The sequence below is a fragment of the Protopterus annectens genome, chromosome 9.part0, assembly GCF_019279795.1.
Source record: "Protopterus annectens isolate FY-2018-M chromosome 9.part0, PAN1.0, whole genome shotgun sequence".
Lineage (NCBI taxonomy): Eukaryota > Metazoa > Chordata > Ceratodontiformes > Protopteridae > Protopterus > Protopterus annectens.
In genome coordinates, this window is record NC_056743.1 from 617,782,577 (window position 1) to 617,807,868 (window position 25,292).

The 25,292-nt window shown below is 44.1% G+C and overlaps 1 protein-coding gene across 1 annotated transcript in view; it reads right to left on the reverse strand.

Moving 5' to 3' along the window:
* Positions 1-25,292, reverse strand: part of LOC122811369 (cyclic AMP-dependent transcription factor ATF-6 beta-like) — a 1,192,927-nt gene that overhangs the window by 880,352 nt on the left and 287,283 nt on the right. The gene's annotated exons all lie outside the window — the stretch shown is intronic.

Here is a 25,292-nt window from a genome sequence, read left to right on the forward strand (position 1 = left end):
ACATGATAAGGTTAGACCTTCCTCCTTATATACATATGAAAAGCACTTAGCTAGCCAGTCATTTTAGAAACTCATTTTCCCAATACGGCTGAAGAAAATGAAATAAAGAGTTGGTCCGTCTTCCTAAAAGCTTTAGTTCGATGTAGATAAAATCTCAGTTGTCAATAGACATCCTTCAAGTGTAAAATGCACTCCCCTTTACTGGAATAGATTGGGGAAGAAAACATGTAGATTAATAGTTTGGCTCAGAGTAAATTCCAAAGACACCTTAGGAAAAAGGTAGGATTAAACAGAAGGGTTACCTTATCTTTATGATAATTCAAGTAAGATGGCATAGAAGAAAGAGCGTGATGTTGTGAAATTTTTCAAACAGAGGTAAATGGCTACCAGGAAAAGCCTTTTCCACGAAAGATACTTGAACTCCGCAGACAGAGCTGGTTCAAAAGGCTGATTTATCATGGTCTGAAGTATGAGTCATGTCCCAAGTGGAACAGGATCTCTTAATGGGGGGGGGGGGGGCTGAAAACAAAGAAGAAGAAAAGTACTCCCTCAGAAAAGCTTTAGACAACTTCAAAGAAGCAAAGGAAGTCAGCTTCTCTCCCACATGGAAATGTGAAATGGCAGCCATCTGAACTTTAATGGTGGAATAACTTGCCCCATCATGAATGAGACTAGCTAAAAAATCTAGAATAGTAAAGAGAAGGAATGAAAAAGGATCTATATCCCTGCTACAAGCCTATACAGAAAATCTCTTCCATTTGCCTTTGTAAACTTTCTGGCTCCTGAGGCAGGCCATGTCCCTTGGACTGTCTTTGCCATGAAATGCCCTACCCCCATCCCTCCTCAACTGGGAAGCATCCATAGTCACTGTGGCCTGAGAGGGTGGTATAATAAAAGAATGACTGACAGACTAGATACATATATAGAAAATCTCTTCCATTTTATTTGTTAAACTTTCCTAATGTCAGAATTCTGACATAATGTCAGGATAAGCAAAATTTGTAATGACAACCTGGACTGCCTGGCCATTGTGAGAACTGGAAAAACTATCTGGTTAGTTTCAGGGCTGCTATGTCTGAGTAAGGCTTGCAAGGACAGATGACAGAATAGGTCTGCAATATGATCCAACACCAAAGGTGGGCACATCAAGTGAGGCCAGAGACAGGGAAACCACATCTGCCAAAACCAAAAGGAAGCAATGAGGATCATGTTCTTCTTGCACCATATTGCATTCTGCAGAAACTTTGGTATGAGAGGAGTATGAGGATAAGCATACAGAGGACAAGAGGACTAGAACATGCCTCAGGAGAACTATTCCTCTTGGGGGATCAGGATGATCATGATGTTTCATGCCAAAGAAACAAAATGTGTTTACTTATTTATTTGACATTTGTTGACTAGGATAGTCTGACTGAGCTTCCACCCTTTTTCAGCAGAGGCCCAAGAAGAAAAGCCCCACAACATAAATTATACAAGTACAATAAATTCACAGTAAAAAAATGATAAGTACAACAATTCAGAGTACAATATATACAAGTAAATAAATTCAGAGTACCAACTGTCCAAACATTAAAGGAATTAACAGGAGTAAAAGAAAAAGGCAGCAAAAGTTAAATAGAAGATGAGGAAAGATGTCAGGATGCAAAAAGTACAGTTGTGTACACTTACCATAAATGTAGATGTTAGAGTGTATTCACTGTTGCAGTCATTACATTTGGGTTATCTGCTTGCAGGTAGCCCTCAGCCGGCCTGATTAACAAAGTCTTGGGTCCTGCGTCAGTTGTTGTCTCTTTTTCCATGATGTCAGGTCGTCAGGGGTATAAAACATGCAACCGACGCCATTACATCAGTTTTTCTTGCCCCAGATGTCAGATGCCCCTTAATGGGAAGCAATTAAACATAAAAGCACAAAGATATACCTCCAACAAAAAAGCAAATGCACCAAAAAGGCTTTTAAGCATAGTAAAGGAAAATAGAGGTATAGCCAAAAGAAGGTAGGGGGCTGGAGGGAGGGTAACCAGGACTGCAACAGTGAATACACTAGAATATCTACATTTATGATAAGTGTACACAACTGTACTATGTTCTTCGTGTTTCACTGTTGCAGTCATTACATTTGGGTAGATTCCCAAAGCTATGGTTGAGAGGAGGAATTTAGGCAGCACTAGGGCCAGCTATAAGGCCCTGCAAAACAGCAGTGGCAAAGCCAGCTTTGGATTTAGAGAAAATTGGCAAATGATAATGCTTGTTGAAAGTATGTACAGAACTCCAGGTAGCAGTTTCTAGGATGTCCCTGGTAGGGACGCCTCTGAAAAAGGCAGTAGAGGTAGATGGAGTCCTGGTGGAGTGAGGTCTGATCCCCTGGGGGATAGGTTTTTCCATGGTGCTTATAGCAGAAATGAATGCAATGGCTTATCCATTTAGAAATGGTTTGCTTTGAAATAGCCTTCCACTCTGCCCCTGCAACAAATGCCACCAGCAGTTGTGCAGATTTCCTTTGAGGTTTAGTCCTGTCCAAGTAGAATCTAAGTTGTCTGTGCACATCTAAGGAGTGCAGTATCTGTTCCCCTTTGTTCTGCGGCTTAGGAAAGAAGGTTGGCAAATGGATGGACTGATTAAGCGCCATACTGGATACCACCTTGTGCATGAAGGAGGGATTGGTTCTAAGGGACACCCTGTCCGCATGAAAGATGATGAAAGGCTCCACTGCCATAAGGGCCTGTAATTCAGATACCCTTATAGCTGAAGTGATTGCTAAAAGGAAAGCGGTTTTCCAAGAAAGAAATTTTAAGTCTGCAGTAGCAGCTGGCTTGAAAGGAGGTAGAGTGAGTTTCTCCAAGACAAAGTTAAAGTCCCAGGCTGGGGTTGGAGCTCTCCTGGGTGGTCTCAAATTTTTGGCCCCTCTGAGGAACTGCTTGACCAGTGGATGAGAGAAGAGGGGAGGCTCTGTGTTATAATGAGCTGAAATGGCTGAAGCATGGATTTTAATGGAGGAAAAAGACAGGCCCTTTGTGAAGCATCTCAGTTAAGTATTGTAAAATCTGAGGTAAACTGGGGCGCTGCTGTGCTCCATCCCTTGAGATTGGTTCCAGGCACAGAATCTTTTCCATTTTTCAGCATAAGATTTTCTAGTACTAGGCCTCCTTGCCTCTAAAATGATATCCATCCCAGGTTTGCTGAGGGATGGTAAAGGAGAGATTAAGTAATTAGCCAGGCTGAAAGGTTCAGTGTTGGAAGCTGAGGGTGCAGAATCTGGTTCTCCTGCTGAGACATCAAAGAAGGTGTCTGAGGCAGGTGCCATGGAGATAACTGTGACACACTGCGTAGGAGGGGGTACCAGTGTTGGCGCGGCCAGTCGGGAGCAATCAAAATCATCCTTGGTTTGTCCTGTTTGATTTTTAGTAGTACTTTGAAGAGCAGAGGCAGAGGGGGGGCATAGACTGATAGGTTTTTCCAGCTGAAGGACAGAGCATCCACTTTCCAGGCTTGTTTGTAGGGAGTCCTTGTGCAACATTTGTCCAATTGGTAGTTTTTGGGGAGAGGCAAACAGGTCTATATCTGGACTCCTCCCATTTGCTTGTCAACATGTTGAAAATCCTTGGTTCCAGTTTCCACTCATGTGGGTCCATGAGGTTTCTGCTTAGTCCGTCTGCCAGTGTATTTAATTTTCCTGGCAGGAATTGAGCTTGTAGGTGCACTTGGTAGCTCAAGGCTGTGTTCCACAATGCCATGGCTACTCTCCAGAGAGGGGTAAGAATGTGTACCCCCCTGCTTGCTTATGTACCACATAACAGTGGTGTTGTCCATCTTTACCATTAGTTGTCCTGGAAGAATGTGGTCCATGAAGGCTGTCAGAGCATTCTGTACAGCTAACATTTCTTTTTGATTGATATGCAGGTGCATTTGACTTGGGTTCCATTTGCCCTAAATGGGGACTTGGCTTTAATTGAAGACTTCAGTTCTGAAACTCGAAAACAAAAATTTCAGGAGTCGGCCGACCGGCACTTGCGAACAGCTTCTGCTTCAGGCACCGCACAGCAAAAAAGTCTGATGTAATGGCATCGGCTGCATGTTTTATACCCCTGACGTCATGGAAGAAGCGACAACAACCGATGCAGGACCCAAGACTTTGTTAATCAGGCCGACTGAGGGCTACCTGCAAGCAGATAACCCAAATGTAATGACTGCAACAGTGAAACATGACGAACATTGTGTTAGAGATCTTGGGAAAAGATGCTATTCATATAAGTAGTAAGAGTTGAGGATGTGTGAAAGCTAGCTGTCGAACTGCAGAAAAATACATTATAATAGAAATATACAGGATGATAAAAGACATAGCTGGATAGTGGGAAACAGAAGGAAAGAAAGTTAGGGAGGGGGAAAAAGGAGAGGATGAGTTACGGAAGGGAAGAGTTCAAGTGGGATGGTTGCAGGACATCTCCAAGCACTTAAATGGTAATTTCTGAGAGATTTCTTGAATTCCTGAGCATGGATGACACTTCTAAGGACCATGGGAAGCTTATTCCAAGATACTGCTGGAAGGCAGCTGTAGAGGTTATATCCAAAAGATTTTTTTGGTTTATGAATTTGTAAGAGATATTGGTCAGAGCTTCTAAGGGTGCGTGGTGAGTTACACACTGAGACAAGAGAGACTATGCTAGGACAAGATGAAGGATTGTTTAGGATAGTGTGAATGAAAATGAGTTGAGTAAATAAGAGCTGGCTGTAGAACTCTAACCAGCGGAGTGAGTGAAGAGCAAGACGGTGTGATTTTGGAGGGAGGTTGGCTGCAAATCTGGCTACTTTTTTGTATGTGGTTTCAATTTTGGATAGTAGGGAAGACTATGTTAGTAAGGATTTGAGAGCTGTAAAAGAGGTTAGGGAGAAACCCAGCCATTGGGGATGCACAAGCCAGTGCATTTCTTTGTGCTGGTCCCAAGCGCGGATAAATGGGGAGGGTTGTGTCAGGAAGGGCATCTGGCGTAAAACTTCGCCAAATCATTTCATGCAGTCACCAGTAAATGTTTCCATACCAGATCGGTCGAGGCCTGGGTTAACGACCGCCACCGGTACCGTTAGCCAACAGGGTGCTGGCGGAAATTGAGCTACTGTTGGCCGAAGGAGGAGGAGAGGCGGAAGGCAGGAAGAGAGGAGAAAAGCTAGGACTGTGGTAGTGTGGGTCGGAACTTTGAATGTTGGCAGTATGACTGGTATAGGGAGAGAGCTAGCCGATATGATGGACGGAAGGAAGGTTGGTATATTGTGTGTGCAAGAGACCAGATGGAATGGGAGTAAGGCTAGGTGTATTGGAGGTGGGCTCAAATTGTTTTATTATGGTGTGGATGGGAGGAGAAATGGTGTAGGAGTTATTCTGAAGGTACAGTATGCGAAGAGTGTTTTGGAGGTGAAAAGGGTGTAGGATAGAGTGATGTTTATGAAGCTGGAAATTGATGGTGTAATGATTAATGTTGTTAGTGCATATGCTCCACAAGTTGAGTGTGCAATGGATGAGAAAGAAAAATTTTGTTCTGAATTGGATGAAGTGGTGATGACTGTACCCAAGGGTGAGAGAGTGGTGATTGGAGCAGATTTAAATGGGCATGTTGGTGAAGGGAACAGTGGGGATGAGGAATTGATACGTAGGTATGGTGTTAAACAAAGGAATGCAGAAGGTCAGATGGTAGTGGATTTTGCGAAAAGGATGGATATGGCTGTGGTGAATACATACTTTAACAAGAGGGAGGAGCACAGGGTGACATACAAGAGTGGAGGACGATGCACACAGGTGGATTATATCTTATATAGGAGGGCCAGTTTGAAGGAGATTGGAGACTGTAAAGTGGTGGCTGGAGAAAGTGTAGTTAGGCAGCATAGGATGGTGATTTGTAGGATGACGTTGGTGATCAAGAAGAGGAGGAGGAGTGTGAGGGCAGCACCACGGATCAAATGGTGGAAATTGAAAAAGGGTAATTGTGAGGTGGAGTTCAGGGATGTGTTAAGACAGGCACTGGGTGGCAGTGAAGAGTTACCAAATAGCTGGGTAACTGCAGCAGAGCTAGTAAGGGAGACGGCTAGAAAGGTGCTTGGTATCACATCGGGACAGAGGAAGGCCAACAAGGAGACATGGTGGTGGAATGAGGATGTACAGAAGAGTATACATGCAAAGAGGTTGGCAAAGAAGAAGTGGGATTGTCAGAGAGATGAAGAAAGTAGACAGGATTATAAGGAAATGAGGTGCATGGCAAAGAAAGAGGTGGCGAAGGCTAAGGATAAGGCATATGAAGAGTTGTATGAAAGGTTGGACACTAAGGAGGGAGAAAAGGACCTGTACCTATTGGCTAGACAGAGGGACCGAGCTAGGAAAGATGTGCAACAGGTAAAGGTGATAAAGGATAATGAGGGAAACATACTCACAAGCGAAGAGAGTGTGTTGAGGAGATGGAAAGAGTACTTTGAGGGGTTGATGAATGAAGAGAATGAGAGGGAGAGAAGGTTGGATGATGTAGGGATAGTGAATCATGAAGTACAATGGATTACCAAGGAGGAAGTAAGGATAGCTATGAAGAGAATGAAGAATGGAAAGGCTGTTGGCCCAGATGACATACCTGTGGAAGCATGGAGGTGTTTAGGTGAAATGGCAGTGGAGTTTTTAACCACATTGTTTAATGAAACCTTGGAAAGTGAGAGGATGCCTGAAAAATGGAGAAAAAGTGTTTTGGTACCGATTTTTAAGAATAAGGGTGATGTGCAAAGCTGTAGTAACTACAGAGGGATTAAACTGATCTGTCACAGCATGAAGTTATGGGAAAGAGTAGTGGAAGCTAGGTTAAGAAGGGATGTGATGATTAGTGAACAGCAGTATGGTTTCATGCTGGGAAAGAGCACTACAAATGCGATCTTTGCTCTGAGTGTGTCGATGGAGAAGTACAGAGAATGTCAGAAGGAGTTGCATTACATTTTTGTAGACTTGGAAAAAGCATATGACAGGGTGCCTAGAGAGGAGTTGTGGTATTGTATGAGGAAGTCAGGAGTGTTAGAGAAGTATGTAAGAGTGGTATAGGATATGTACGAGAGTAGTGTGACAGCGGTGAGGTCTGCGGTGGGAGTGACGGATGTGTTTAAGGTGGAGGTGGGGTTACATCAAGGATCAGCTCTGAGCCCTTTCTTATTTGCAATGGTGATGGACAGGTTGACAGACGAGATCAGACAGGAGTCCCCATGGACTATGATGTTTGCAGATGACAATGTGATCTGTAGTGAGAGTAGGGAACAGGTGGAGCAGACCCTGGAGATATGGAGATATGCTCTAGAGAGAAGAGGAATGAAGGTCAGCAGGACTAAGACAGAATATGTGTGTGTGAATGAGAGGGAGGATAGAGGAATGGTGAGGATGCAAGGAGTAGAGGTGGTGAAGGTGGATGAGTTTAAATACTTGGGGTCAATAGTTCAGAGTAACGGTGAGTGTGGAAGAGAGGTGAAGAAGAGAGTACAGACAGGATGGAGTGGGTGGAGAAGAGTGTAAGGAGTGATTTGTGACAGACAAGTACCTGTAAGAGTGAAAGGCAAGGTCTACAAGAGGGTAGTGAGACCAGCTATGTTATATGGGTTGGAGACAGTGGCATTGACAAAAAGGCAGGAGTTTGAGCTGGATGTGGCAGAGTTAAAGATGTTAAGATTTGCACTGGGTGTGACGAGGGTGGACAGGATTAGGAATAAGTATATTAGAGGGTCATCCCATGTTGGAAGGTTTGGAGACAAAGCCAGAGAGGCAAGATTACGTTGGTTTGTACATGTGCTGAGAAGGGATGCGGAGTATACTGGGAAAAAGATGCTAAGGATGAAGCTACCAGGTAACAGAAAAAGAAGAAGGCCTGAGATAAGGTTTATGGATGTGGTGAGAAAGGACATGCAGGTGGTTGGTGTGACAGAGCAAGATGCAGAGGACAGGAAGAAATGGAAACAGGTGATCCGCTGTGGCAACCCCTAACAGGAACAGCCAAAAGAAGATGAAAAGAGGTTAGGGAGAAGATAAGCCTGGGCAAGTGAAATTCTGGACCTAGAGTTAAGAAACCTTTTGTTTCTGTAAAGTAGGCTGAGCTTTTGGTGTTTTTCATAATACAGTGGTGTACCTGGAGGTCAAGTTTCAGATGGTCATCAATGATCACTCCAAAAGGTTTTGGGTGGGATTCAGGTGTGATAACAGTTGTTGTTTAGTGAAGAGATGGTAAATGAAGATTTAAGATGATAGAGAGATTTTGGTAGGAATAGGAGTTTTGTCTTTTTAGGGTTTAGTACAAGTTGGTTGTAAGTTAGCCTAGTTTCAGTTAGATTAAAATGTTTGAGTTAGGGTGAGTAGTTCAGAAAGGTTATCAGCAAAAGTGATGATTGTGGAGTCATCTGCATACTGTATGAGGGATGACTGAGGACAGGATGTGTGGAACTGGTTAGTAAAAATGTTAAAAAGAAGGGGGCCAAGAACAAAGCCTTGAGGGACACCCATTTTTTATGGGTAGAAAGGGGGATAGAACAGAGCCATTTGACAGACTGCTGTCTGTTAGTGAGGTAACTGGTAAACCAGGAGACAGTAGCAGGAGAGAAAATTTGGAGAAGAGAATGGGATGGGAGACAGTGTCAAAGCTTTGGAGAGGTCTAAAAATAGGCATGATGCCAGTTTATTATTGTCTCTGGCTTGGGAGATGGAGGTAGAAAAGGAAATGAGAGTGGTAATGGTTCTGTGATGGAGACAGAAACTATGCTGGGTAGGGGTGATGAGGTTTTCTTTTGAGTGTGAAAGGACAGGATTTGTTTATAAATGCAATGTTCAAGTATTATGGCGAGGGGGGAGAGAGTATGGCAATTGGGCAATAATTAGAGAGTTCTACAGAGTTTCCACCTTTGTGGATAGTTAGTGTGGAATTTCTTCCAGAGAGTTGTGACACTGGATTCACGGATAGAGCAGTTTATAAGGATGGAAACTGGATAAGCTATGGAGTTAACGGCAGCCTTTAGGAATACAAATGGCAATTTCTCAGCTGATAGGTAATAAGGTTTAAGTTTGAGAAGAAGATTTTTGATGTAGCTAGAAAGGGATGGGTGTTCGTGAGAAAGGGCAATTTTGTAGTGAGGGGGTGGTGGGAGATGACAGATTGGTAAGATTGGAAGTCGGTATAAGTTTGCTATGAAGTGGGTATTGAAGATGGAGACAGCTGCTAGAGGAGAATTATTAGGGCAGGGATTTGGTGTCAAGGATATTTAACTTGGGTACTATGCAAAGTTATAAATAAACCTCTAGAGAATTGTATTGCTTAAATTAATTTTGTAGTACTTCGGCTTGTCCACCAGAGGTCTCCAGTATACCATGCAATGAATGTTACTCACCAGTGCACTAACCATTTGATTATACATAGCTTCATATACATGTTGTTGTGTCTTTCGGCTTTTCCCGGCTAGGGGTCGCCACAGCAGAACAACGGTCCGCTAATGACTGGCAGTTGATTTTTATGTGCTAAGTTGCTGGCCCTAACGCACAACCTTCAACGAAGGTACGCCCATTCACATATGTCTCCACAGTAGACGCTCTAGCTGAGAATCGAATGGGACGTCTTGCTGTGAGGCGACAACGCTTACCGCAGCACCACCACCGCGGATACATAGCTTCATATACATACATACATATATATATATATATATATATACATATATATATACATACACACACATATATATACACACATATAGGTTCATAGGTAGGTACTAGGCTATCTGCCCGAAGGCATTTATAAGCCTAGCCGGAATGTGTTGGCTTTCGGCACCCCCTTAGAATAGTTCCCTGTGCCTCTGTCCAGCAGAGCCAATGAAGTGTTTCCTGGGGTCAACTTTCTGTTTCCCATCCACTTGTCAAGGTTTCTCTTGAAGAGGGTTAGCGAGGAGCTCTGCCTAATGTAGATTGGAATCTTGTTCCAGAGCATGGGAAGTCTCTGGGACAGGAATCTATCCCTCCTGCATGTCCTATTTATTGTTGTGGTGAGGGTTAGATCCCTGAAGCGTGTGGCTCGAGGGGATATGTTTTTTTTTAGGTGGAGCATGTCCATCAATTCTGGGTTGGACATGGCCTTGTATATCAGGCAGAGATCACCTCTGAGTAGGTGGTATGCAACAGAGTAGAGTTGGAGTTTCTTCAGTCGAGCTGCATAGGGCATCTGCTAGAGGCCAGTGAGCCTCTTGGTGAGGAACTTCTGTGGTCTTTCCAGTTGTTGCAGGTGTCTTGTAAGGTACATCCCAAATGGGGCACTGTACTCTATGACGGGTCTGATGAGTGATGCGTAGAGGGGCCCAATGACCTCTTTCGATCTGGATGCAAACCCTTTTGTGATTAGGTGGGCCATATAGAAGGATTTTCTAACCACTTTGGCAATGTGATTATCAAAGGAGAGGTTACTAGCTACTTGGGTCCCCAGATCCCTTATTACGTCTTCCGTATTTAGGGGGCTACCACCTATGTGGTAGTTTGTGGGTACTTTGTTTTTTCCAAAGGGGATGACTATGCACTTTTTGGCATTTAGCTTGAGGCCATGGTTTTGACACCAGGTATCTGTCTCAGTGAGACCCTTTTGGAGGATGTCTGTGTCAGCCGGAGAGTCAATTATAGCCCCTAGTTTGCAGTTGTCTGCGAACTTGGTCAACCATACTCCTTATGTGCTTGCCTGTACCTCTGAGAAATATATGCCGAACAGGAGGGGACCTAGGACTGAGCCCTGGGAACACCACTTGTAACCGGTTTAGAGTCCTACCTAGCTCCCGCAACTCTTACCATGTGGGTTCTGTCCGTGAGCCAGTTGGCAACTCATCTCGTGACATAGGGGTTTATTTTCAGGCTGGTGAGCTTGTCTATAATACCTAAGTGGGGAATGGTGTCAAAGGCCTTTGCGAGATCTAGGTAGGCTGTGTGAACCACCTTTCCCTTGTCTATAGCCTTGGTAACGGTCTCAAAGAAGTCCACCAGGTTTATGAGGCATGATCTGCCCTTAACAAAGCCAAACTGGGTACGGTCCAGTGTTTGGAGGTTTCCAATGTCTCTGTTAATGAGATCCATGATGATGCGCTCCATAGCTTTGCAGACCAAGCTAGTCAGGCTTATAGGGCGATAGTTCCCGGGGTCCACTGTGGTTCCATCTTTGTGGAGTGGAATAACCGTTGCTGTGTGCCACTCTGTGGGCACGTAGCCTGTGGAGATGCTGAGTTTAAACAGTGTTTTTAGGTGAGGGGTTAGTTCATCTTTGAGCTTGTGTAAGATGCAGCCTGGGACACAGTCTGGTCCCACTGATGCTGTGTTTTTGGCTTTGGAGAGGGCTGTTTTAACCTGAGTCTCTGTGATTTCAAGGGCACTACATTCTAGTGGTATAGTTATGGGCCCTTTTGGGGGTGAGAGGGGGGTGAAGTTTGCACTGAACCTGTCTGCCAGGATGTTGGCTATATCGGTCAGTTCAGTGTATTTTGTGCCATTCTGCACCAACTCCGAGCAGATCTGAGAATTGCCACTTAGATTCTTGACATAGCTAAAGAATGCCTTGTGGTTACCTTTGGAGTCCATGGCAATTTTTCTTTCGAAGCTAGCCTTGGATGATTTTTTGAGGGAACGTAGTCTCTTGCTGACACTGATCAGGGATGTCTTTCCTTCTTAGGATTTTACTCTTTTCTGTACTAGTTTCCTCCTTCTATTGCATAGCTTGTTTATGGAAGGGATCCACCAAACTGGTTTCCTTTTCTTGGAGGAGTGACTCTTGGTTTTGTTTGGGATAGCATGATCCATGCATTCTTGTAGGTGCCCGTAGTGTGCATTAGTAAAGGATTTTGCAGCTTGGACAGTGTTATCCTTTAGCATGGGGGCTTTGAAACTTCCCACCTCGGTCTTAAGTAACGTGAGGTTTGCTTTTGAAAAGTTTTTCATGGTGGTTTCTTTGACCGGGGGTGGTGGCAGCATGTGGATATCTAGAGTGATTCGTTTATGGTTAGATCTAACCAGCGAGGGGTTGACCTCAGGTGTGGCACACCGGTCGCCCATGTTGGTGATGACCAGGTCCAATATGTTGTCACCTCTGGTGGTGGTGTTGACCAGTTGATCCAGGGCGTTTGAGTTTATAAATTCTAGGAAATGTTGGGCAAGGGAGTTTGTACTTGAGTAGTTCTCCCAGTTAATGTTTGGGTAATTGAAATCACCCAATATCAGGGTGTTTGGTAGGACCTTTATGTTTCCCAGTGTTTCCAGGAATGCGGAGTGGGGGTCCTGGGACATGGTGTGTGATCTGTAGCAAGCTATAATTTGAATAGCAGTTTTGCCCGTTGTTATTTACATGTGAATGATCTTGGAAGCATCGTGCTGTGCCACTAACCTGGAGGTGTGGATATCCTTGATGAATATGGATATCCCCCGCTTTTTGTATTTCGGTCCGAGTTTTGTGGTCGAAATGTATGGTATGAGTTGTAGCCTGGTAGTGCTGGGATGCTCTCTGGAGCCTTAAACCAGGTTTCTGTTGCTGCACATATATCGGTTTTCTCCATACTGAGGAGTGCCTCGAGTGCATGCATTTTGAGGTTTAAACTTCTGGAACTGAGCAGCATTACCCTCAGTTTTTTGTTACTTGTGCTATTTACGGCAGTGGGTTTGTCTTTTGAGTCTTGCCTAAAAAAGGCACAATGGGGGTGGCAAGAGCCTTGGCCAGTATTCGAAAGCCTAAGGGTGACAGGTGCAAGCCGTCTCTAGTGAAGCAGCGTGACTTGTCGAGCATGTCATCCCAGGCTGACAGACACTGGATCCCCTTTGAATTACACTTGAAGCTTAGCCAATTGTTGAAATTGATAATTTTTTCTCTATACCGTGGTATCATTCTTGGTGACGGCAGGATGCTACTTAGGGTCAGGGTCATACAGGCCTGGGCTACATGATCAGAGAGCTCCTCCATGTCTCTTTTCATGTAGTCCAGGGAGGTACGGCTCAGGTCACTCACACCAACATGGACAATGGCAGAGTCATATTTGTACTTGTTCTGGAGTGACCTAAGTGCTTGTGTTATGTGGCTGATCCTGGCACCTGACAGGCAACTAACAGTAACCTTCTTATTCAGCCTAGTGAGTGGGACGTCAGCTTGCCTGACTATAGAGTCACCTATTACTAGTGTGTTGGGTATGTTATTTTGCCTTAAGGGCTGTGATTGTGTGGCACAGTGGTTTTGTGAAGTATGTGTTTCATGGTTTGTGTTGGGGGGTGGAGGTTGCTTGGATGTCTGCTTTGGAGGTCTCTGTTGCTTCTGCAGATTTTTATTTAGAGCCTCCGAGTATGTTTTTTGTGTATTTATGTGTTTTTTGCCAGTGCTGGTTTCATAGGTCTATGTGAGACTGGTGGTGTGATGCAAGTAATTCCCTTCTCCTCTTGGCTGCCTGGTCCAGTCTTGGGTTGAGAGAGGTTAGCCTCCAGTTTGGCTGTATAACTGCATCTCTCGCATGTATTAGTGTTTGGTGGAAGGAGGAGAGGGTTGTCTGTGTACATGAGGCAATTGTAACATTGCCTCAAAATGCCCAGATTCACCAGTTGGACTAGAGAGTACATCTGAAACTGCCCTTTGGACATGCCTGGATAGGTACAGTGAACTCTTTTACTGATTGGCTGGTAAGGTCGAATAGAGAGCTTTGTCCTTCTGTACAGTATATGGGGGTCTAGTGCTAAAGTTTACTAGTGCTTGCTATGAGTTTTGAGCAAGTGCTGGGATGAGAAGTGAATGATTTGAGTGCTTAAGTTGAAAGTTTGTCTAGTTCCAAGGGAAAAATTGAAAAGTGGACTTTGTGGAGCCGGGAATAGTTATACCCTAGCTAACTGGCGCTGCCCGTGTACAAAACCGTGCAAATGCGGGTTTTATAGCAGGGAAATTAAAGAGACAGAAATTAGCCCAAAATGGCCAATAAACTACTAATTTCTGGGCTGAAACCACTCCTCCAGGGACAGATAAGCTGCTCAAAGCTCCCTCTCTCACGGTGAACTTACTTACACAGGTCTACTTTGTTACGTTGAATCTCATTTCACTGAATTTCATTTCACCCCGACCACATCGCTGTAAACACAAATTACTGAAAACTAATTTCACTGAATCTCATTTCACTGAACTGAACTTAGAATATATGACACGTGTAGAGTACTGTAAGGCAAGTAAAAGGTATAAGCCCTTTTCCTCACTGCAGTGCGATCCTGGAGTTGGTATATACATAGTTCGGGGGGTGTAGGGGCACTCCCTCCAACACTGGCGTAGCCCCCCCACCTTGCTTGTTTTACATTGTAGTTTACCAAAAACATAAAAACAATACATTTTAAACAATAGGCATGAATAGTTTTAACACCAATGACCAACTCTCTCCAGAAGACAATATGTACTCAAACTAAGTGGGGGGGGGGCTATGCCCCTCACACCACCCAATGTTGCGGGGCTGTGCCCCCCCCACTCCCCTCCAACTATATAAACCAACTCCAAGATCGCACTACAGTGGGGAAAAGGCCATATTCCTATTACTTGCCTTACAGTAGTCTAAAAAGTGCCATATATACTAAGTGCAGTTCAGTGAAATGAGATTCAGCAAAATGAGTTTTCAGTAATTTGAGTTTTCAGCGAAGTGGTCGGGGTGAAATGAAATTCAGTAAAATGAGATTCAACGAAACAAAGGAAAAGTACAGTTTTGTACCTACCATAAATGTAGATGTTCGAGTGCTAATACAGTTGCAGTCATAACAGATGGGGTTCTCCTGCCATCAGGCGGGTCCTCGGTCGGCCGAATTCCAAAGTTTAGGTCTCAGTGCGACAGGAGTGTAAAGGAAGCAGCCGACGCCATTTTCTTCAGTTTTTCTTGCCCCAGATGTCAGGTGCCCCCAGAAGGAAGGCAATACATAAATTTGTGTAATAAAGCAGTGCAATATAATCAAAATACAGTAGTTGCAAGCAAATACACCATAAATGAATACCCCAATCAGGTTGTATGAGGATGTGTTAGCCTATAGGCCTATCCCAAGAGGGGAAGGAGGGAGGGAAACCTGGACTGCAGCTGGAAAATCTACATTTATGGTAGGTACAAAACTGTACTATGTTCATCGTGCATACAGCTGCAGTCATAACAGATGGGTAGAATCCCAAAGCTAAGAAAGGGGTGGTAGGCACTAGGTGGAACTAGGAGGAGCCAGGATGCCCTGCAAGACTGCAGTGGCGAAGCCTGCTCTAGTTTTGGAGTATAATGGTAGGTGGTAGTGCTTGGAGAAGGTATGCACAGAACTGCAAGTGGCTGCTTCCAAAAATATCTTTGGTAGGAACTCCTCTGAGGAAAGCTGCAGAGGTAGCTGTGGCCCTTGTGGAGTGAGATCTGATGCCTGTAGGTACAGTTTTGCCATGAAAAGAAAAGCAAAAGTGTATGCAGTGGGCTATCCATTTTGAGATTGTCTGTTTCGAAATTGGCTTTCCTTGAGCTCCTACAGCATAGGACACAAAGAGCTGTTCTGTTTTTCTGAAAGGCTTTGTTCTGTCCAGATAATAACATAGTTGTCTGTGGATGTCCAAGGAGTGTAGTAATCTCTCCCCTTTGTTTTGAGGATTAGGATAAAAGGTAGGTAAGTGTATGGCCTGATTCAAAGCTACCTGGATACCACTTTTAGGCATAAAGGGCGGGATTAGTTCGTAATGAAACTCTGTCCTGATGGAAGATGATAAAGGCTGCACAGCCATGAGAGTTCTGATACTCTGAGCTGAGGTAATAGCCAGAAGGAAAGCTGTTTTCCAGGACAAATATTGCAAGTCTGATGAGGCAGCTGGCAGGCAAAGTCAGTTTTTCCAGAATGAAATTGAGATCCCAAGCAGGTATTGGTTGTTTTCTTGGGGGTCTTAGATTCTTAGCCCCTCTGAGGAACTGTCTTAAGAGAGGGTGAGAGAATAAGGGTGGATCAGTGTTGTATTCTGCAGAAATGGCTGAGGCATGGATTTTGATGGAGGAGAATGAAAGTCCACTGCTTAGCAGCTCAGCTAAATACTGTAGTATTTGAGGTAAATTCAGTTTTCCAGGATCCTGGCCCTTTTTCTCATTCCAGACACAAAACCGTTTCCATTTTGTGGAGTAAACTTTTCTAGCTGACGGCCTTCTGGCCTCCAAAATGACATCCTGCACCTCCTTGGAGAGTAGGGTCTGTTGTGATGCTAAGGAATCTTCCATGCGGCTAGACTGAGTGTTTTTAGCTGGCTGTGAAGAGTTTTGAAGAGGCATTAGAGGCAGGGTCCATGGTGGGGAATGCGTCAGGCTCCTCAGAAGTGGGTACCAGTGTTGTCTTGGCCAGTCCGGAGCAATGAGAATTATCTTTGGTCTGTCTGCTCTGGTTTTCAATAGAACTTTGGGCAGCAGAGGAAGAGGTGGGAAGGCATAAACTGTCATTGATGTCCAACTGAAAGAGAGAGCATCCACTCTCCAGGCCTTTGGATGGAAAATCCTTGAGCAGAATTTTGTCAATTGGTGATTTTTGTGGGAGGCAAAGAGATCTATGTCTGGCCTTCCCCATGCTTGGATTATTTCTGTAAAAACTTTTGGATGCAACTTCCATTCGTGTGGATCTGTCATATTTCTGCTTAGGTTGTCTGCCAGCGTGTTTTCCTTGCCTGGCAAGTACTGTGCTTGTAGTTCGATTTGTAAGTCCATGGCCATGTTCCAAAGTGACATGGCCAGTCTGCATAGGGGTATGAATGTGTTCCTCCCTGTTTGTTTATGTACCACATAACTGTGGTGTTGTCCGTTCTTATCAATAGTTGACCTGGTTGCAGAAGGTCCTTGAAAGCTATAATAGCATTTAGTACTGCTAGCATTTGATTGATGTGAAGGTGCTTTTACCATTTGCCCTGAATGCACTGATCTGTCATGTGCTGTTGTGATTACTTGATTTGCTTGAGGCTTGCTGAATGGAAGACCTGTGTTTGTTTGGCTTGCTTGAGCCCACCACAGAAATTCCTTTTGCAGACATGGAATTAGTGGTATTATTGTTTCCAAACTGTGGCTGTGTTGAGACCACATGTTTTTCAGGTACCATTGAAGTTTCCTCATATGCAGCTTTGCACATGGGATTAGTAAGATGCAAGATGCCATGAATCCCAGAGCCTGCAGGATTTTCCTTGCAGTCAGCCTGGTGCAATTTGCTAGTGCTCTGAAGTATTGAGATAGTTGCCCCTGCTTCTCTGGCGTGAGGTAGGCCATCTGGGTGTTTGTGTCCAAGTTGGCACCCAGGAAAATTATCTGGTATTAGCCTTGATTTCTTTTTGTTGACTGTGTATCCCAGAGAGCTCAACAACATTATTACATAAGCCAGATGTTTCAGAAGAATGTGCTTGCTGTCCACTTGGATCAGGCAGTCGTACAAATAAGGGTATATTTGTATCCTTTGAAGTCTGCAGTAGGCAATTACTGATGCCAGGCATTTAAAGGGCAATGCAGAAAATTGATAATGGGTTGAGCCTGCAAGAAATCTGAGTTATCTTCTGCAATTTTGTCTGATTGGGACATGCAGGTATGCCTCCTTGAGGTCCAATGTTACCAGCCAAGACTCCTTGCCCAGCATGGGAAGAAGTTGCTGTAGAGTGAGCATCTTGAATTTGTAGAAATGTGTTTAGGATGGACAGGTCCAAAATAGGTCTCCAATCTTTTCCCTTCCTTGGTACCAGGAATAGCCTGGAATAAAAACCTTGACCTTGTTCGTGCGTAGGTACCTTTTGAATAGCTTTCATGTCCATGAGAGCTGAAATTTGTTTTTGTGCCTCTGCCCTTTGATTGTGTGGCAGGTTTGGCATGCCTCTCATTTTTGGAAGGGTGTGAAAATGGAATTTGTAGCCTCCATTTATAATGTCCAGGATCAAATTGTCTTTTGTGACAATATGCCAATTCTTTGAAAATAATGCCAGCTTTCCTCCTAAGGGGGCTGCCATTTGAGTCTTGCTTGGCATGCAAAGGGGAAAGTCATTGGGCTTGCTTTCTGAATGATTGTGAGTTATCCTCACCACCTCTTTGTGTAGGAGCTTGCCATTGTCTGCCTCTAAACGATCCTTGGGATTGTCCTCTGCCTCTTTGGGGTCTGTCCGTGGCTGGAAAGTACCAATTTTTGGAAGGCCAATTTCTACTGAAACGTGGGGGTTGTACCTGTAGAAAATCTTTCACAGTTTGCATTGATTTATCCTTTTCCTCCATTTTCCTTAATACCTCCTCAGCATTAGCACCAAATAATACATCCTTTTGAAGAGGGGCATCTAGTAATTTAGCTTTGACATGATCAGGCAAGGTTTGTTCCTTGAGCCAGGCATGTCATGACAGATCCTGTAACAGCAGCTCTACATGAGGCCTCTAGAGCATCAAAACCACATTGTAAGGTATGCTTACCCACTTGTTCTGCACTATGCATCAAATCCTGCAACTCCTTCAAGTCTGGTTGTTCAGGTTGTGACATTTTACTTTTCAATTGTGATAACAAAACTGTTGGTATTTTAGCATATGGAACTGACAGTTTAAGGCCCTCATGGTTAAGGTAGCGAGGTATATACCTTTTTCCCCACCTTTCTAAGGATCTGGAATCTCTCTCGGAAGGTAATGGATTTTTAGCAGTGGAGGCTTTAATTCCCCTTGGGGCCCTGTGAGATGGTTTCTGGGTCAGCAGCATGGCTTTTGTATAGAAATTGGTGCGAGTCAGGAACCCTGTAGTACCTGTCAGGCTTAACTGGGGCTGGAGGCAGAGAGTCCAGGTTAAGGCAGGCCGTAAACATCATCTAGGATGTCCAAGACAGGAGGTATAGCCAGAGGCCTGTGCTGAGGTAGTAAGAGAAATTCCCTAAGCCTTTTTTTGGAATCTGAATAATCTTGGCCTTCCCAGTGGAAGTGTTCCCTTAAGGTATGCAAAGTTTCCCCAAATGAGTAATCCTCTGGGGGGGATACAGAAGGAATGGACTCCTCCGCATCAGAGTCCTCAAAAGGGGAGTAAGAATGTTCCTGATCATCAGAGTACTCTGAAATAATGGAGCCCTGATCAGAGGAGGGGGATTCTTCCTCCACTCTGGGCCTTTTGGGGTTGAGAACCCCTGATAAGAGTAATTAAATCCTCAGCCATTTTAAGCATCTGCTTTTTAGGCATGGGGCCTGGAGATGGGCCCTGTGTAGCTTGTCTCTTAGAGTGCATGGCTGCTTTAGACTTAGTGAAAGCCTTGATGGAGAAAGAAGAGAAAGGTCTGAAGACACCTTGAGTGGAGGTAGACCTGTCCACATTTTGAGGTTCAACGCCAAGAGTGGTTTCGGTATCTGTAGTCGGGGTGGGCGAGGAGCCTGCGACCTCGGGCACAGGAGACACCGCCAATGAAGTGTCATCGGTAGTCAGGGCGCCGCTGAGAACCGGACCACGTGTAGTCGGCTTTGGCGTGGTGTCGGTAGAGGCCGCGGACATCGTGTGTCGGTCCTTATCTTTTTTAGACAAAACTGGAGTCGGAGTATCCGGCGACATAATATAGTTAAATGTTTTTCCAAAATAATGCTGGGGAACTCCGCCGACACTTAAATAGTGCGTTTGTTGAATGTAGCACAAAAGCGACAGACGCCGTGGTCTAGGCCTAAACAAGGTATACAGAGGGAATGGAAATCCTTATGCGGTATTTACTTTCCACGTGAAATACAATTATTAACTTTGTCTGACATCGGTCTGAGGCAAGAAAAGTTTCCAAGAAGACTACGGTTTCAAAATTTTCGTAATTTCAGGAGCTGGCCGGCAAGAAAGACTGAAGAAAATGGCGCCGGCTGGTTCCTTTATACAAGAAGTCAGGAGAACCCCATCTGTTATGACTGCAGCTGTATGCACGATGAACAAAGTAGAACCATTTACACACACACACACACACACACACACACACACACACACACACAAAACAATAAATACATTTTTGCTTTTGGTTATCTACACAGTTGGTATGTTTCATGTGCTTAAATTACATAACTTGTTTACATTTTTTATATTTGCATCACATCATCAACTTGATTTGTCTTTTCCTTCCCTGCCCCCATGTGCTTAAGTTAGGGGCTGTTAAGTAATGAAGTCAGCACTGAAGAAACTCTGTGTAGTTTGAGGTAAACCTGATCTACTGCTTAGTGCGTCATCACAATAAATTATATTTCTGTCAATTATGACAGTTTGGTGCTGTGTTTTGTATATATATATATATATATATATATATATATATATATATATGTATGTCCCCTCGATTCTCAGTTACAGCTTCTTCTGTGCGGCGACATGCGTGAATGGGCGTTCCTTCATTGAAAGTTGTGCGTTAGGCCCGGCAAGCCAGCACGTCAAAATCTACTGCCAATCATTAGCGGACCGGAGTTCCAGTGTGGCGACCCCTAACCGGGAAAAGCCAAAAGAAACAAACAATATGTCCCTTACAGAAGACCGACAGCTCACAACACCGACACCCACATCGCTGACACCAAAAGCCCGGCACACAAAATACCGACAATGGGGAAACGATAAGTCTCCATAGTGCAGAATGGAAATATTTCCATTCCTGCACTGTAGTGCGATCTCGGAGTTGGTATATTAAATTTAAGTTGGGTGTGCGGGGTGTACAGGGGGACGAAGCCCCCCTGCTAGCAGAAAAAAGGAAACGTTATTTTCCTTTTTTCTGCAGTAGCGCTGTTGTCGGAGATGTAGGTATCAGTGTTGTGAGCTGTCGGTCTTCTGAAGGGGACCCATATATATATATATATATATATATATATATATATATATATATATATATATATATATATATATATATATATATATATATCTATGTGTGTGTGCGCACGAACATGCGCGTGTGTGTATCTATATCTATGGGAGTCACACAGCACAGTAAAAACTGATTCTAGCAAACAAATGATATAACAGGATGTCAAAGATGAATCTCATCTCACAACAGATAAGCACTAGCCTTTATTTTGATCTTACAGAGCACAGAAAGAAGTTAATGCCTTTGTAATTACAGGCCAAAGGAGAGTCAAGATAAACTGGGACAATCTAAATGTTATATTACTATTACAGTGACTGTTCCTGCAGAAGATCCATGCCATCAATCACTTCATCTTCTCTTTCTATGCTCTATATTCTATTCTCAGATTATTTACTCACAGGATCATAGGTGTGCACTAGGCTAATGACCGTGAAGCTTTTACAAGCCTAGCCCATAGGATTACCCTGGCATCGTGTCAACTGACCTTAGTTCTCAGTGCCTCTGTTGAGTACAGCCACTGGAGTGATCCCCGGGGTGAATTTTCTATTTCCCATCTACTCATCAAGATTTCTCTTGAAGAGGAACAGTGAGGTGCTCTGTCTGACATGTATGGGAAGTCTATTCCATAGTAATGGCAATCTCTGGGTTATGAATCTGTCCCTCCAGCATGTTCTGTTGATTGTGGTAATGAGGTTGAGGTCTCTGGAGCGTGTGGTGGGGAGGGATTGGGATTTGTTTAGATGCAGCATTTCTAATAGAGCTGGGTCAGACATAGCTTTGTAAGTCAAGCAGAGATTGCCTTTAAGTAGGCGATATGAGACAGAGAATAGTTGGGAGTTTTTTTCAGTCTGTCCATATAGGACAAGTGTTTAAGGCCCAGGATCCTCTTTGTGAGGTACTTTTGCGGCCTCTCCAGTTGTTGTAAATGTCTAGTGAGGTACATGCCAAATGGGGCATTGTACTCTATGATTGGCCTAATGAGGGAAGAGTAGACGGAGACAATGACCTCTTTCTTCCTGGATGCAAAACCCTTAGTAAAGAGATGTGCCACATAGAAGGACTTTCTGACCACAGTGGCAATGTGGTGGTCAAAAGAGAGGTTGCTGTCAACCTGTGTTCCCACATCTCTTATAACACCTTCTGTGTTCAGTGGACTACCATCGATGTGGTAATTCATGAGAACTGGGTTTTTCCCAAAGGGGATGACGACACATTTTTTGGCACTGAGCTTAAGGCCATGATTTTGACACCAGTCGTTGGTCTCAGTGAGGACTTTCTGTAGGATGTCAACATCACTTGGGGAGTTAATAATGGCTCCCAACTTGCAATCGTCTGTGAACATTGTCAGTCAGAGTCCCTTTGTGTTGGCCTGGACTTTTGAGAAGTAAATACCAAACAGAAGAGGACCAGGACTGATCCCTCTGGGACTTCACTCGTGACTGGTCGCCAATCTGACTTGAAGTCAGCTACTTTCACACTGTGGGTTCTATTTTTGAGCCAGTTTGCAACCCACCTAGAGATACAAGGGTTGATGCCTTGTTTAGTGACTTTTTCTATGATTCCTGAGTGAGGAATGGTATCAAAGACCTTGGCCAGATGAAGGTAGGCTATATGAATCACTTTGCCTTCATCCACAGTCCTGGTGACTAACTCAAAGAAGTCGTCCAAGTTGAGTAGGCATGATCTACCCTTCACAAAACCAAACTGTGTGGGATCCAGAGTTTGGAAATTACCTATATCCTTGTTTATTAAGTCCATGATGATGCATTCCGTAGCTTTGCATATCAAACTTGTCAGGCTAATGGGGTGATAGTTCCCAGGGTTTGTAGTCGCTCCTCCTTTGTGGAGAGGGATGACTATAGCAGTGCACCATTCGGGAGGGACAAAGCCTGAGGTGAGGCAGTGATTGAACTGAGCACATAGGTGAAGTGCCAGTTCACTCTGTAGTTCATGTAGAACACAGCCAGGGATACTGTCAGGTCCCATAGAAGCTGTATTCTTGGCCTCGGACAGTGCTGTTTTAACCTGTGCAGCAGTAATACTGTGTGCCTGGCACTCTACTGGTATTGTGATTACTCCTTTGTTGTGGGGGGAAGGGGTAAAGTTGGGACTGATTCTGTTAGCCAGTATACTGGCAATATCTGTTGGCTCAGTATAGGAGGTACCATTGTGCAGTAGCTCAGAGCAAATCTGGGTATTGCCATGGAGATTCTTTACATAACTACCGAAGGCCTTGTGGTTGTCTTTACTATCTGCTGCAATTCTGTCTTCATAGCTAGCTTTAGCAGATTTGATGAGGGATCTCAACTTTTTGTTGAGGCTGATAAGGGAGTTTTTCCAGTCCTGGGATTTCACCTTATTCCGCATCAGTTTCCTCCTTCTGTTGTAGAGTTTCTTTATGGCAGAGGACCATCAGACTGGCTTCCTATTTCTGGAGAAGAGCATCTAGATTCTATTGGGTAAGGCGAGATCCATGCATTTGTGTACGTGTTCGTACAAGTGCATTGGTGTATGATTCGGCAGTCATGCAACTATTCTCCATTTGCATGGGTGCCGTGAAATTAGCCACCGCTGTTTTTAGGAGCCCAAAGGTAGCTTTGGAGAGGTTTTTCATGGTGGTTACCTTTGTGTGTGTGTGTGAGGGAGGGTGGGGTGAGAGGAATGTGGATTTCCAAAGTGATTAGTTTGTGGTCGGATATAACCAGGGAGGAGTTGAATATTGATGTAGAGCAATGGTCGCCCATGTTAGTAATGACCAGGTCAAGGATGTTGCTACTTCTAATGGGGGTAAGAACGAGCTGGTTCAGGGCATTAGAATTAATGAATTCCAGGAAACGTTGGGCAAGTGTATTGGTACACGAGTAGTTTTCCCAATTAATGGAGGGGTACTTGAAATCGCCAGCGTGAGAGTATTAGGCTGGACCCTAATATTCTTCAGGGTGCCTAGGAACGTGGCGTGCAAGTCTTGGGACATGGTTGGGCACCTATAACAAGCTAAGACCTGAATCTCTGTCTTACCCAATGTTACCTGCACCTGAAGTATCTCTGATGCATTATGTTGTGCTTCCAGTCTGGAGGTGTGCGCATTCTTTATGAATATGGAAACATCACTGCCTTTGGAGCTTTGGTTCATGTTCTGGGGCCGAAAGGTGTGGAATGAGTTATAGCCTGGTAGTGCAGAGGTGCTTTCTGCTGCCTTGAACCAGGTCTCTGTTACAGCACAAATGTCGATGTTCTCCATTTTAAGGAGTGCTTCGAGCAAGTGCATTTTGAGATTTAGGCTTCTAGCGTTGAGCAGCATGACCCTCAGACTGCATAATACACAGCAATTTTACTCAAGCATTGAACAATCTTATGGGCAGCTCTGTGGAGAATAGGGATAAAGCCCTGATGGCACTACAGTCAACCTGAGTTTGAATAGCATCTTAGACAAATGTTTTTTTTTTCCTTTGCACCCTACAACTGACCATTTTCTACCAAAAGTGCCTCTTTTCATCCACTGGGCTTACCTAATTTTATAAATATGTATATCTATCTATAGATATATATATATATAGATATATATATATATATATATATATATATATATATATATATATGGGTCTAATTCAGAATGTTGACCGTTCAGAATGCCGACTTTCATACGGCCGACATCATATGATCGACATTCCGAAAGACCGACAACCTGAAAGAGCACCATTTACCTACCTGCAAACACAGTAAAACTGTGTCATGCAGGGGGGCAAGCCCGCAAACCCCCTGCTATTTAAATATTCTCACTCCGGGACCGCACTACAGTGCAGGAAAGGGGAATCTCCCAGTCCTGCAATGTAACGGGATCTCAGCTATCATTTGTCGGCCTTTCAAATGTTCGCTCATATGGTGTCGGCCATATGAGTTTCGAACATTTGAAAGTTCGAACAACTAAAGGGCTCCTATATAGATATATATGTTCTTTGTCTTTCGGCTTTTCCCAGTAAGGGGTCGCCACAGCAGAACTCCGGTCTGCTAATGATTGGCAGTAGATTTTCACGAAACCCCGAGGTGCCAGCTCGACGCCCAACCTTCAACATAGGCACACCCATTTACGCATGCATGTCTTTCGAACGCTACCCAACTGCGGGGAGGACATGCAGACTCCACACAGAAGGCACTCCCAAGCCCAGCCAAGAATCGAACAGGAGAACCTCTTGCTGTGAGGTAACAATGCTACCACTGTACCACCGCGAACAGATAGCTATATATACTATATATATATATATATATATATATATATATATATATATATATATATATATATGTATATATATATACACACACACAAGGTCTGTTCTCCACTGCCAATGCCTCAGATGCCCGACCTGCTAATTGAACATGGGTTGTCTGTCTTGTAGTAAGGCCATTATTCATCCATACCACAACACTGGCCATCTCAGGTGTCTCTAGATTTTGGCAGGAGAGGATGGGAGTGAGGTCTTTTGCTAGCTT